The sequence below is a fragment of the Pinus tabuliformis genome, chromosome 8, assembly GCF_031772625.1.
Source record: "Pinus tabuliformis cultivar Carrire ecotype Pingquan chromosome 8, CPIR1, whole genome shotgun sequence".
Taxonomy (NCBI): Eukaryota; Viridiplantae; Streptophyta; class Pinopsida; order Pinales; family Pinaceae; genus Pinus; species Pinus tabuliformis.
In genome coordinates this window covers 135,720,694-135,736,365 of record NC_142294.1, presented here as the reverse complement: position 1 = coordinate 135,736,365, position 15,672 = coordinate 135,720,694, and positions in this window count along the sequence as shown.

Below are 15,672 nucleotides of genomic sequence, written 5' to 3'. Positions count from 1 at the left end.
GAAGTTTTGAATTTTTCTTAAACAGGGGAAAATATAAATTTTCAAATATTTTTAGTAGTGGTGTGAGCACCACTTCATTCACTAATAAACTAGCAGGGAAAAATAAGTTTGTAAAGAACAAGGCAAAAGAGTCAGGAGAATCTGAGTCGAGCACTGGTAGTTCTGAACAAGGATCAACAACTGATTCTAAGAAAATCAATACCCCCACAACAAAGAAGGATCCTTTTGTTAGAGAATCTTCTCTTGCTGCTCATCAAGAATCTCCTCTTACTAGGGGGACATCATATTTTCTTAGTGGTCAGCCTGAAGAGGAATTCCTCTTCAATCCTATTCAAAAGACAGAGTTCCACATAGCTGACTTTGAAGGATCTATAGCTAACGAAAGTCCCACTCTCTTTTGGTTCGATATGGATCACCTAGAGGGTACTGGTACTATAGATGGGGACTATCATGAGAAGGGAGGGGAACTAGCTACGTTTCAATTTCCTATCAAAGATTCTTTTGGGACCAGTCAGATGAAAAACATTCCTCCCTCCGCTTTGCCTAATTTTCGTGGTACCTCTAGTGAAGATCCTGATGCCTTCTTATTCAAGTTTGATGTATTGTGCAGGAGCTACGATTATTCTTCAAATGCTCAAAAGTTGAATTTGTTTCCTTCCACATTAAAAGATGCATCCCTCAGGTGGGTTATGTGATTAAGTGCAAACTCCATTTCAACATGGGTTGACATGAAGAAGGTATTATTGAAAAAGTATCAGGATTACTATAAAACCAAGGACATCAGAGAAGAAATATTTGGCATGACCCAAAAGGAGGAGGAAATCCTAGAGGACTTCGTAGAAATATTCCAGTACAATTTGCAAAGATCCAAGATGAACCAGCTGAGCAAGGAAACCTTGAGAACAAATTTGCTAAGGGCCATAAGACCGAAATCTCGAGGTTTTGAACTTGATGTGAGCAGGTGATGTATCAAAATTGAGTTATGATGATATGTGCAAGTTGTGTTAATGATATTCGAGGGGAAATTATAAGGTTGGGAGAGGATCAAGAGATACTTCTTCCAAATTCACCAAATTAGTTACAGGGGCTGGGTAACCAGAGTTGAAATGGGAAATTTATTTGAAAATTTTAAAACTGACATTCTTAGCACTTTGTCTTCATAGTTGGATGTTTTGTAGGCTAAGAAGAAACAAGAGGAAGTGGAAAAGGCCCTGGCTGTGTTCTGCTCCAAATGTAGGAAGAAACATCCCTTGAGGGAGTGTCCTGCATCCAGTATAGAGGTATGTCAAATCTGTGAAGATGATCATTCTACTGATAAATGTCCTTCTCTTCCAGAGATTAAAGTAGCATACTTAGCAGATCAAGAAGTTGTCAATTCACTTTATGTAATGGCACCTCAAAAGCCATGGCCACCACGTCCTACAAGTATGTCACAACAACATTTTCAATTTCCTTATACTGAGAATCAGATGCGTAATTTTCCAATGCCTTTCAAGCCTTGGCCTCCACAATAAAATTGGCAGCAAAAATTTCCTTACCTTGCTGTACCAAATTTCCCCCCTCAAAATTTATGTCTACCACAACCCATGCTAAAACCACAACTTCAGTTGCCTCCTCCACCAACTCATCCACGTCCCACACAACTTCCTTCCCAACCAGTATCCAATCCCAACAATAAAGTTGTCCAACCTACTCACAATGTTGGAGCAACCACTTATCCCACTTATCCTACCTATTGCATCACACCTCAACCTCTACAGTAAATTTTTGTACCTTTGTTGTAGGAATTTCCTGTGCCTCTGTAGGACATTAAAATTCGGTCAAGAAAAGTGGTGACCCACCCAGGTAGAATTGAAGAGATTATGGAGGAAGAAACCCCTAAAATACCTGAAACATAAAACATACAAATAACAACATAACAACACATTCCAAAATATTCCTCATCTCAAATTGTCCACCCTCCTTTTCCAGAGAGGTTGGAGGTCAAAGAAATAATAAAACAACTTGAATTTGATCTAGTATCTGAATTAAGAAATATATGCACCAAGATCCCCTTGCTGCAAGAAATTAGGGACATCATAATTTATGCTAAAATAGTTACAGAACTATGTACCAAAAAGACAGGGAGACAAAAGAAAGAACCCTCTACAATCCAAGTAGGTGGAAAACTTGCAAGCCTTATGTCCACCAGATTTGCCATTAAAAAGTATGCAGACCCTGGAATCCCTGTGGTTACTACATTCATCAACGGATACCCAATATGAAATACCTTAATTGATTTATGTGTAGCCATTAATGTAGTGACAAGAGAAGCATTGTCCCATATAGGATGTTTTGATTTGCTTCCTACCCCTACTATGTTGGAATTAGCAGATAGATCGAGGGTCAAACTTGAGGGTGTATTGGAAGATGTTGTCATTTCATTAGATTCCTGGGAATACCCTGCAGATTTCTATGTTCTTCAGCCTAAGACTAGTTTGAGAGGGAATCCTTTGATCTTGGGGAGACCTTGGTTGGCTATAGCAGATGTATTCATAGGATGTAGGTTAGGAAACATGACCATCACCCATGGAGCTGAAACCAAACACATCAACCTATATCCCCTACCAAACCCCTCTTAAAATCAGAAGATACTCGTTGGGTTGATGAAGAACATAGTTTAGAAATTATTCACTCAATTTTGACAATATCCCATGCTATGAGCCCTAAAGAAAACACTGAGGAAAATCTGATTAATTATTATATTTCAAACCCTGATTTTTCTCAGCAACTAGAAGGACAATCAAATCATGAGACAGATGCCATTGCTAATCTACTAGAGCAGAACTTCCAAGAACATAGTACATCAATTGAATTAAATCCAACCCTTCTATCTATATTTCCTACATGTTCAATCACTGAATGTGGGAGAAAGGTAATTGAAATATCTCCCGGGAAAACTTTAAATATTAGTGATGCCTTAACTCATGAACAAGAAAATCAATTAAAACAAACATTGGAAGATTTTTCAGATACATTTTCTTGGGAATATACAGATATGAGGGGCATTCACTTGGAAACTTGCATTCATCATATTTATATGGAAGGAAATGCCAAGCCTATGAGGCAACCACAAAGAAGGATGAACCCTGCCTTAAGAGAAATTGTAAAAGATGAACTTTAGAAGTTATTAAATGTAGGGTTCATTTATCCTATTTCAAACAGCCAGTGGGTATCCCCAATGGTTATCATCCCTAAGAAGAATGGAAAATGGCAAGTGTGTGTAGATTATAGGGAACTAAATAAAGCCACATTAAACGACCATTTTCCCTTACCTTTTATAGATAAAGTGTTGGACAACTTAGCAGGAAAGAAGTATTTTTCTTTCTTGGATGGATTCAACGGGTATAACCAGATTAGGATAGCTCCAAAGGACCATGATAAAACAACATTTACATTTCCATGGGGCAATTATGCATATAAGGTATTACCATTTGGTCTATGCAACACACCATCCACATTTGAAAGGGTGATACCTGGAATTTTCTCTGATCTTTTACATGATTGCGTAGAGGTCTACATGGATGGTTTCACAGTAATAGATGATACTTTTAAAGAATATTTACTTAATCTTATGAATTTTTTGCAAAGATGTAGAGAAACTAATCATTCATTAAGTAATTAAAAGTATTTTATGATTATGACTGAAGGCATTGTTTTGGGTCATCATGTTTTTGTTGCAGGAATTAAAGTTGATCCAGAAAAGATTGAAGTGATTGTAAAGATGCCTCCCCCAACCAACAAAAAAGGAGTTATAAGTTTCCTTAGGAATGCAGGCTACTACAAAAGGTTTATTGAGAATTTTACCAAGGTAGCCTCGCCACTGTTTAAATTATTAATAAAAGAATCTGAATTTCATTTGAATGATGAATATCAAACTGCATTTGATACACTCAAGGATAAGATTTCTTCATGACCTGTTTTGAGAGGACCAGATTGGAAATTTTCCTTTCATATTTCCATTGATGCCTCTGATTTAGCTATAAAAGCCGTTATTGGGCCAAAAGGAAAACCTCATAACCTATTTTATTTATTTTATTAGTAAAAATTTGACTCCTGCTGAATTAAATTACAATGTAACTGAAAAATAATTCCTTGCTGTGGTTTATGCTATTAATAAGTTTAGACATTACATTACCAGGTATGATGTTTTTGTACATACTGACCATTCTGCTATTCAGTACCTTATGAATAAACCAGTTACTAATGGAAGAATTACTAGGTGGCTTTTGTTGCTACAAGAATTTGACATCACAGTATTGGATAGGCCAGGAAGAGAAAATTAGGTAGTTGATTTCCTTTCCAGGCTCAACCATGAAGGTGGGGACGTTCCTATTAATGACAACTTCCTGGATGAGAACTTGTTTTCCATTTCTGTCAAATCACCTTGGTTTGCAGATATGGACAATTACCTTGCTACAGGGAAGTTACCACCCTATTTTTCATCTAATCAGAAAAAGAAAATTATTAGAAAAAGTTCTAATTACTCTTGGATAAAAGGAGATCTCTTTTTCACTGGTCCTGATCTGATTATTCATAGGTGTGTCAGAGAGGACGAGGTATATGATATCTTGAGAGCTTGCCACGATGAACCCTGTGGGGGGAATTTTGCAAACAGACGAACAACTTATAAAATCCTCTGCTTGGGTTACTATTGGCCAAGTCTTTTTAAGGATGAAAAGGAGTATGTTCAAAAGTGTGATAGCTGTCAAAGGATAGGGTGACCTGTGCAGGTAGATGAGATGCCTTTGCAGCCACAAGTTCTCATGGAACCATTTGAGAGGTGGGCTCTTGATTTTGTAGGCCCCATTAATCCTATGTCCAAAGGTAAGAAGTATATTTTAGTATGTACTGATTATGTTACGAAGTGGGTGGAGGCAAGAGCAGTGCCTAGAGCAACGAAGAAGGTAGTGGTAGATTATCTCTTTTCTGATTATTTTGTAATATTTGGAGTGAAGAGGGAAATTTTTACTAATTAGGGCACCTAGTTTGTATCTAAGATTGTGCAGGGAACTGTGCAAAAATATCATATTAGTCATTAGAAGTTCATTCCTGACCATCCACAGGCCAATGGGCAAGTGGAATCAACAAATAAAGGGTTGGAGACAATCCTAACTAAAACAATACAACTACATAAAAAATATTGGTCAGATCGACTTCCAGAGCCCTTATGGCCCTACAGAATCACCTAGAGAAACACTATCAGGTTTTCTCCATATGAATTGGTTTATGGAAATTTTTTTTTATCGCTAATTGAATTTCAGATTAGAACTTTTAAGATGGCAACAGAATTGGGCATAGATCTCACCGAGGCATAATAGCAGAGGATCCTGCAGCTCAATGAACTAGATGAGATTAGGCAGGATGCTTTTTAGCATACTAACCTTATCCAACAACAAAGGGCTAGATGGCACGATAGGTACATTAAAAAGAAGCAGTTTAAAGAGGGAGACTGGGCATTGTTGTTTGATTCAAAATTTAAGAATTTTAAAGGAAAGTTTAACACACATTGGCTTGGTCCTTATGAGATCGAGAAAGTCTTTGATAATGGATCTGTTTGAGTCAAGACAATAGATGATGAAAATGTTACCTTCTTGGTAAATGGGCATAGGCTTAAGTTATATCAGAAGCCCCAATCTAAGGAGGAATTTTTGGAGGAGATTGTGAAGAAGAAAGAGCTGGAAATGGTAGGAAAGGGGGGTATCTCTTTCACCACCTCTTCTTGATTCTATCATAATAAATTGAGCTTACTTTGTTCCTTCTCGTGCTCAGTAAACCATGAGAGGAGTGTCTATTGGATATAGGTTTATCCCTTTTCTGGCTCTAGTAGACTACTTATGGAAAAGGAACCCCATTGGAGTTTTCTTTTTCAGTATTTCAGACTCTCTAAAATTGAAATCTGATGAGCATGAACTGCCCTAGGCTCATTAAAATCACAGGACAATAGATCCCTCAGGATCCCCAAATAAATTATGTTTCATAAATCTTTGATTTTCTCGTGTTGGACTGATGTGGGATTCTCTAAGGCCCTCCTTCCAACAATCTTGGCCCATCGACATCAACACATTATCTGGGTCCAAGATCAGAGATATGTGATGCCTTGAAGCTTGTATACATCAATGATAGGTTATCTCGCCTGCAACAATGGAGATTCATTAAGGCTCCTTGACTGTTGGATCCTACAGGGGGTTCGACAACATCTCATCTATTCACACCTACTAGGATGTATCAGTTGTACCTTGATCCTCACTCTCATTATTGGTGATGGACCTCGTGTTGGTTAACAGTTGACCTTAATGACTAGTAATCCAACAATATCACTGCACATTCGACTTCAACACCTTTATTCATGTGGCAGTGAACTGTACAAGGATAGGTGAAGATGGAGTATATTGTTTGTGCAGACAGATCAAGATTAGTTAGCAATAAAAGGGGATAACATATTATAACATCAACAAGTGAAGGGAATTTACATTATCATTTTGTTAGGATTCATTCATTGGTATTCTTCTATTTCCTACAGAAGTTATGATTTCCTGCAGAAGTATTTCCTATAGAAAAATTCCCTGCAAAAGAATTTCCTGCAGTAGAATATTGGCTACTGCACTCCCAATATTATTCAATTAATTTCAAGAAGAACATCTTTTCAAAGATCTGACAAGCCGTAAGTGAGTTACTGAAGTCTTCAAAGCAAATTAACCCCATGAAACCTCATGATCCCACACATGATATGATTTTTGAACAACTCATCATTGCAAGGTAAGGACATGCATCATCAGGTACCCGATGGTCATATGGTAAGTTAAAAAGTTAATTTCGATGTCAATTGTTTAAGGACTAAGGTAATAACACATTTTTTTTTCATTATTATGAGTCACATTCACCATTGATTGAAATGACAACCATTCCACATCATGACATGAGGTTCCACTCCCAATACACCTCAAAATGTACAACACGTATTTCCCAATGAATCTTGCAATAACAGATCATGATTTTAAATCATGATCACATTATGCACCGCCTCGACCTGCCTTCATTTCGTTTTTCACTCACCTAATCAAACTATCTTCCTCTCCATTGTATCCTGAAAACACTCTGTCCAACTCGTGGAAGCTGTCGAAAGTGCCGAATAAAACCCTACACTTGCCTACACACAACATATGGCGAGATTAAGGTTGGTTGTCCATTTTGAGCCATAGGGGCCGGAGTTGTTAGATGCATACCCTCATAGCAAGAAGCCATTTGAGAAGGCAGGATGGTTGCCCTTATTTCTAAAGTTCAATGGGCACAATTTTGAGGTAACTAAGTCATTTTCCCTAAACATGGATGGGGAACAGACTCAGGTTGGTAATATAAAATTTAAATTGACTAGAGAGCTAGTAGCCCGAGCCTGTAGTATTTCACCAAAGGGATAGTGTTGGTTTAAAAACTAGCGGATTAATAAGGATTTCTATGAACCTTTCCTAAAGGAGGAGCATGCAAACCCAGACTAGGGAAAATGAATTCCGCAGAGCTATCTAACTAGTAAGCATCGACACCTTTTGTATTTACCTCAGAAATATATTACATGCAAAGGATGGTTTGGCATGGCTTTTTTGTTTCATATGCGGCTCCTTGGTCACTTCCAAGATAATCCTCTCAATTTACCTCATTATTTGAAGATGTCCCTATTTAAAATGGCTACCTCTGCCTAGAAGAGGGAGGCTAACCTAAAGGAGAACCTCTACCACCACAACCTAGTTAAAATTATCATGGTAGAAGTGTTAAGGGAACAGGGGAAGACTTGGGAAGAGTTCCTTGTCGAAAATCATTTCATGGATGAGGAAGAGTTTCCCAAATCAGACACTAGAGAGGCAAAGTCAAGCCAGAGGCCAAGGAAGAAAATTTGGACTCCTACTTAGCCAGAGAAAGTACCTACATCATCAAGGACCAAAGAGACAGGACCGAGTCCGAAACAAAAGAAGAAGTCACAGACTAACAACCAAGAGGAAGTGTCCAAGTCACCAAAGCTTGAGAAGGCCAAGCCAGAGCCTATGCCACAAAAGAAACCCTAGACCCTCATCCAACCAAAAGAGGAAGAGGATGTTATAGTCACTAAGGAGACTATGGGAAGAAAATCACCAGTGGATGCCACTACTACCCCTGCTAGGTGCTTTACTAGAAGCCAAGCTACTAAGCTGGCTACACAAGAAAGCAACAAGGAGGGCACACCTCGAACAAAAAGGAAGACCAAGAAACCAAAGGGGAAACAAGTTCAAATTGAGTCAGAAGATTTTATCAATAGGGAGGAATGGAAAACAGCACCCTACAAAACCCAACAGTCGAATTAAAGCAAGGAGAAAACCACTGAAGACCATCTAGGATTAGAAGAACAAATCTTCCTAATTCCCCTCAACAAGGAGATGCATGAAATTCAATGGAAAGATGGTCATGCTAGGAGCTGGAGGAAGCCATCATTGAACTTAGAGTGTTTGAGAGAGTCCCGCAGAAGGAAAACATGGCCCTTAAGGAGAACAACCTATGCCTACAGAAAGAGTTAGAAGAGTGGAAGATCAAATACCAGGAGGAAAGAAGGCTAATGAGTAATAATCGGGTTAAAATCAGACATCTACAAAAAACGCAATGAATAATATAAGGATAGAGTCAAGAAGGTTGAATCCAACAGAGCTCAGTTGGACCATGTGGCTACAGTAGCTGCAGCATAAGGAGGGGGCTGAGTTTTTCTTTTTAGATAAATATATAGATCCGTTTTGCTTGCATATTGACATGCAAGATGCTAGGTGCAAGGGAGATGTTGGGCCTAGGTTTTTTCCACTTTTTGACATCATTCCTAAGGCCTTACCACTTTTTAATACCCTTTTTTCCTGCCTAATTATCATTCTTTTGATAACTAGTGCCATATTTTGACCAATAAATCTTATTCAAACTCTAAGGTATGAATATCATTTAAACACATAATTTTTCTTTATTTCTAAGCAATTTGATATTGAAAGCTACCTAATTTGACTAATCTATGACTATCAGAAGAACTAATCGAATTTCCTGCAGAATATCTATTTTTGGGCAGATCCGCGATTTCCTGCAGCAATGCCAATTTCTTGTAGCAACGGTGGAATTTCCTGTAGACACCGTGATGGTTAGATATGTTCCGATTACTCCCAAAAGAAACAGGAACATGGGTTTTGTTGGAAAAACCTTCCACGTGGATTCTATCCTATCAACTACTCCAAATTTAGCTTTCTCAACTGCCTAGCTCTTGTCCTTCTCATTTCAACCAATTTTGGGGAAAAGCAGTTCATGTTCAGCAAATCTAGGTTTTCTCCATGCTTTTAGTCATGGATCAAACCAACAATTTCTATTTACTATGTGTTTGTCTCATTTTAGCAAACAATTGTAATTTTTACCTAGTTAGGCAAAGGCACTGGGCTACAAGATGTATAAGAATAATGGATATGATTTGTAATGGCACAGGAGGGTACTAGGAAAGGTTAATATAACGAGGTTAAGAGACAGATATCAGACCTCTATACTGTTGTAATGTTTTATTGTTTAGATCAATATAAACTTATGTTCTGTTGATTTTTTTGTAGACCCTTCATTTATCAAAGGGTTCTAAGTGAGGGACGCCCCCCTTCACTCACAACTCTAGTAGTTGTAGTTTGTGGTTAATTTCATTATCTTTTATGTATTGAAAGTATATCTACACATAGTTCTAGTTCTCTTCTTTATTTTCATGGTAGCATATTCCTTTCATGGTTAATGTTTGAGTTTATTGCATGAATGGTTTAATTTGATTACAATATAGAACTAGGCATGCATCTTGTGCTTAGATTTAGAAGATTGTGGTGGGCTCCAGTATTGTAGCAACAATGCTACAACTCCTGGAGCTTCCTATCTCTAATTTTATCAACCTGGTAGTTCGTACAAACTTGGAAGCGACGGTGCTGTATGCACAAGTACTAGCTCTTGTCGCAGCTGTCACTTGATCAGCTGGCACAAGTCCGCTAGGGCTCAAGCCAACTTCTATATGCTCTCAGAAGAAGCTTTCTAAATGATGTACGAAGGCTATCTCAAAGGAAATTGATCTACTTTGCAAAAATGAACTGAAAGCCAACCAAAACATGAAACCCTAGTAAACCCTAATCTGACTAGTTTGACCTCTATGATGCAATAGTGAGAGTGCAAATGTCTAAAAATGATGCCATTACTTCTAGTGATGTGAAATGCATGAACTCAAACTACTTCCATGAAAAAGAACATTGTTTTTGTATTTTTGCTTAAGTGGATAGAGTGATTGTGATCGTGCTTCTTATTAGGGTTTGGCTGTGCAGAGGTGGTGCGAAGGGAGAGAAAGCTTGGGAAAGGTCAGGAGGGCTAGGAGAGGTCCCAGAGGGTCCCTAGCATCAGTCCACAGAAGTCTACAACGTTCAGGTGCTCGGCAACCAAGTTTGCAGGCTTCTACAGGATGTCTGCAGGGGATCCTACAGGAAGCTAAGGAATTCTACAGGAAGTCTGCTACCTTCTACAGGATGTTCTACCGTGGGAGTTTTGGGTGATGGTGAAGTGATGGAGCGGTATGCGTGGATAGGTAAGGTGGAGATGGAGCTTGTGATGGCTCAGGGGCAGAGAAATAAGATGGGGAGAGAGTGCACGGAGTTGGTTGGTGAATAGAAGGATGGAAACAACGAAAGGTCAAGAAAATGAAGCTACGTGGCAATGGAAGAGTTGGAAGGTAAACGAGCTGAACAGAGGTCGAGTAGGTGGCTTTAGGCGTGGTTAAGAAGAAGAAGAAGGAAGTGGAATGATACTGAGCAGTGTAAATAAAACAAATTGCTTATGTCTTGCACCAAAAACGAGAATCCATTAACCTGTGCTACCTGTGCTATTAAACCTATGAACAGCAATGTAAACCGTGAAGAGAAGTCGTGCATGGAGTTGTGATGAAGAAGTATGGCTCAAGATCAGAGTGCATGGATGGTTCTATGATTAAAACGACTGTGTTGCAGCTTGCATAAAAGTAGAAAAAGACTGCGTTTTTTTGGTGGTTGGTATAGACTGCACCCCAATCCCTAAACAGAGATGGCAGTGAAGGCACTAACAACCTTTTCTTGGAGCTCCAGTGAATTACAAACCTCCTATTCTGATCTAAGCAACTGAAATTGATTTAACCATAAGCTAATCCTACTCAATCTTATTAAAGAAATCAAATCAGCAGACTATGTTCTTGAAATGCACATCAAAACAAAGAAACAAAGTGCTCGAAAGAAAGGCAAATAACACTACAAGAAGAGGAGGTCTATTGCTCTCAGGTTGGGCCCTAACCTGAGAGCTATAGCTCCCTTAAAAGCTCAGAACTAGATCCAAATCTGCTTGCCTTTATTCATAATCAAGAGTCTAATGTCATGCCAAAACTGGATTACAAAAACAAACACCGAGCTGTGCTCAGAAATTACAATATCAGTCCAAAAGTTCAAAAAAGCTCCTATCAAAGGCTACGGCCTTCATATTTATACACAATGAAGATCAAGCTGGCTTCCTCCATTCGTGGAGCTTGGCTGTCCAACTGAAAGTCAAACTGCTGTAAACTGCTGATCCTGTAGAACGTGTTGGCTACCTTTAAGCTCGGTGGGGAGAGCTGTTGGAGCTCGGAGTTAAGGTGAAAATCACGAAGAAGGTCATCAAGACTGTGGACAACCTCCCTATGAACCCGCAATGTCACCTTTGCTGTCTCCTTGTCTCCATTTGCGTGGTCTTTTTCTCTCTTTAATGCCAAAAACCTGAAATCATCATGTATTAGCCACATAGATATAATGCCTGCCCTTCTTCCTACAAACAACACGAATATACTAAGAAATGAATGCATAAGTGATAAAAGATGAATGGTTGAGCAAGGTAAGTAGGCCAAATGAGCCCAAATTGTACCAAAAATTGGGGCTCATCATCACCCCCCAGCTAAAATATTTGCTCATCCTTGAGCAACTTAATCCAAATCTTCATCCTTCATTGCTTTTACTGCTTCCCTTACATCCCAAGCCTCTGTGGTAGTGTCCTCCTTGTTGATATGAAACCCAGCTTTCCTGTTCACCTCTTCCCATTGTTCACTGTCATCCTCCTCTGTATTGCCTTCAGTCAACCCTAGCAGTAGTGGTGGGCTGAGTTTAAGGCCAATCCAGCTGGCCTAGAGGCTTTGCATGGATTTCTTGTAAAGGTCTACCCTTACCAAAGCTTCCCTCATCCGAGTTGGGGTATGGTACTCTCGGATTTTCAAACTGTGTGCCAAGGTATTCCATCTGCGTGTACATGCTTGGGTAGCACTTTCTCCTAACAATCTTTCCATGTCTTCAAAATGAGCTATGGCTTGGGCCTGTTGGTCCATAAATCTCAAGGAAGCTATGGGATCAGTAGACAATTGTTGTTGTGCTGAGATGAGTGCAACCGGATCCTCTGGTTCTGCTAGAATGAACAGTGGCTCGCTCAATTCTCGGTTCATGACCGATTTTGCTTCAGCTGCTCTTTGATCCTCATGGTTCAACCATGAAACGAACGCCATCAATTGCATATCACCCAAGGCAATATTGGGATCCCAGGAGACTTCATTAGGCAGAGCCAAATTGTGGAGGTAGAACTCTGCTAATTTGGCTTTGTCTTCTGACGAACTAGTACTGCACAATTCAGAAAATTGCTGTGGGTTTTGGATCTGAGAAATACCTCTTTGTGCCAAGGTATTTATTTGGAACTGCAGCCATTGCCCTTTTAAGTACAAACCATAGGATTTTGCAAGTTGTCTGCACTGTATTGCCTCCATGGCCCAACTGGCCATGCAGGCCAATTGTGCTTCCTTTTGCTGCAGCTGTTCTTTTAGAGCTTGCACTTTAATTTGTGCCTGTTGTTCTGCTTCCTGTAGAAGTGTCATTGGCTCTTCAAGACCGGTGGTCAGCTCCTTTTTGCCTTGTTGTTCTTCTGTGGTGTCTTTGGAGGATGTACCTGCCCCTGCCCTTAGTTCCTGTAGCTGCAATCTCAGCTTCTGGTTTTCTTCCTTATCCCATGGCAAACCCATTGGAAGTTCAGTAATTCGACTGATATATTGCGGGGTGAGCTTGAGGCTTAGACCCCTGAAGTTCACTGTGGCCAGTGTCTTGGATTTCGGCCTCAGAGCCTGCAAAAATTCTTCTGCCACTTCATCGTCGTAACCCTACAATTTGTCACAAAAAGATATCCATTGAACCCGTGTGAAGAGCTCCACCACCTCCTGGTTTCCCCTTAATTTGGTTGAATCAGTGGGTTCTCGTCTAATAAACCCACCCAACATGATAAAACAGTTTCCTTAACCAGAGGTGGTGATTGTGGAAGAAATTTGGTTTACTGAGACAGAGCGTAGAATGTCATGCACATAATCCACAAAACTTATCCCTGAGGAACTTAACACAGTTTAATTACCCTGACATCCTGTAGAATGACAGTATAGGCACAACAAACAACAATTTCACCATTTTTCTATGACCAGACTGTGGACGACAATTCTGCCACCTTTAATAACCAGTTGCATGAAGAGTTCAGGGTTACCTTTTTAATTTGCCACCTTTTTACGTGAGGCACCCGCCTTCCTGTAGAAACCGCGTTCCTGTAGGATGACAGCGTTCCTGTAGAATGACAACGTTCCTGTAGAATGCAGCGCGCGATTTTCGGGAAAGACTGCAGTCGGTCTGCGCCTTGGGTGTGCTTCACAATCGTTCTGATAGCCAAAGGCTCAGCGTATCGAACTGCAGAAAGATCAAGATAGCCGCTCGAGTTCAAAACGGTGGTTGATAAATGCATGAGTGCAATCTAGCCGATTAGATTTTGAATCGGCGAAATCCGTGGCGCGGGGGTGAGTTGTCCCCGCCGGACCGTTGGGTGACGTCATCCCATCATTCAACTGCGCGTTCACTTGCTGCCGCATCAATTCCCGCAGATCTGCCGCCGCCTCTTCTGTTAAACTCGTTTTTTTTCGACGGGAATGCTCTCACGTGCGTGCTGCCCATTGTTTTTGTCATGGCCGCCACCCACACATCCAACTAGACCATTAACTGGCCGACATGGCCAGCCAAATGGCCATACGGCCGCTCAACCCATTCACCTTTACACTTTGCAATCGATCAAAGTAACATTCATGCAATCTGATGGAAGGAAGGGTCGAGACACTTACCTGCGCGGCTGCACATGATGTTTCGGTTCTTTGGATGCTGATGAGTGGATTTACCTGCTGCTGGCGAACTTACACAGGCCGGAGGTCCATGTTCACAGGTTGCCAACGGTGGATTGGATGCTTTGGTTGCATGCGCCCACGTTTCATTGCATATGGCCTGCGTTGTGAATGGTATTCACTCTAGCAGGCTTAACTGTTACAGGACTCCCGCTGGATGTCTTGTAACAATTCTTCCTCCTTGGGTGCATGCTGCACGACGAAGGATCTGGCCTCACGATCACGCTCCCGGAGCTTCTGGATGACTGTGACGAATATGGTGTGAGATCTCTAGCGTTTTTTTCATTTACAATTTGCTTTTTCTTGAGAACTCATCGATCTGCTTTGCTGGTGCAGGTAACTTTGTTGCATGTCGACAAGGATGGTGGAACAAGATAACAGCAATGTGCAAGGGTGACAACAGTGGCTTGCATGCGTCCAAACCGATCCTTAGCCGTTAGATCTCCTCATGAAATGAATTCTGGGCCGTTCTGAGCTTCTACAGGAAGTTTCCTGTAGAAATACAGAGCTTCCTGTAGAAAGGCTGCGTTTCCTGTAGAGAGTCTGCACCTTCCTGTAGAAAATCTGCATCTTCCTGTAGAAACTCTGCATCTTCCTGTAGAAAATCTGCGTCTTCCTGTAGAAGACTCAAGCTGTAATAAAATTGCACATACCTTGGAGAAAGGAGGAGGTGCTGGTGAGGTGTCCTGACTGCATGATGAGGACCCTTGGCTTTGAGTTGAGAGGCTTCCTCTCCTCCATAGAACACCTGCATGCAATTTTACATAATGAATCTGCTGACCTTGTTTTTTTCTTCTTCTTTTTTTTTTTGAAAGATAACAGGGGCGCCTCATTGAGGTTTTCACCCTTGCCATCTGCCTTAAGCGCCTCAAAGAGGTTTTCACTCAAGGATCTTTTCCAATTTTTTTTTTTTTTTTTTTGAAAAGACAATAGGGGCGCCTCAATGAGGTTTTCACCCCTACCACCTGCCTTGGGCGCCTCAGAAAGGTTTTCACCCAAGGATCTTTATTATTTCTTTTATTTTTTTTTAGATTCTTCAGGGTATGCCCAAAGCAGAGGCAGAACCCTTCTCTATGACCGACACTGCCTTCTCCATAGTTTTGATGAACTCTTGTCTTGAGAGAGGCTTCCTGTAGATCTTCAATCGATGCCCATTGACAAGCATGGGGATGGCTTCCTCATCAATGGTCCGAATAAGAACAGATCTATTATCATGACATTTTTCCACTGAATATGGCCCTAGCCATCTGGTTCTCAGCTTTCCCTTGAAATCTTTGTATCTGGAGTCATACAACAAAGCCCAATCTCCCGGCTGAAATTGCTTGTCATGGAGATGTTGGTCATGCCACACCTTTCTCTGAAGTTGAACCACTTCTGAGTGAAGGAGG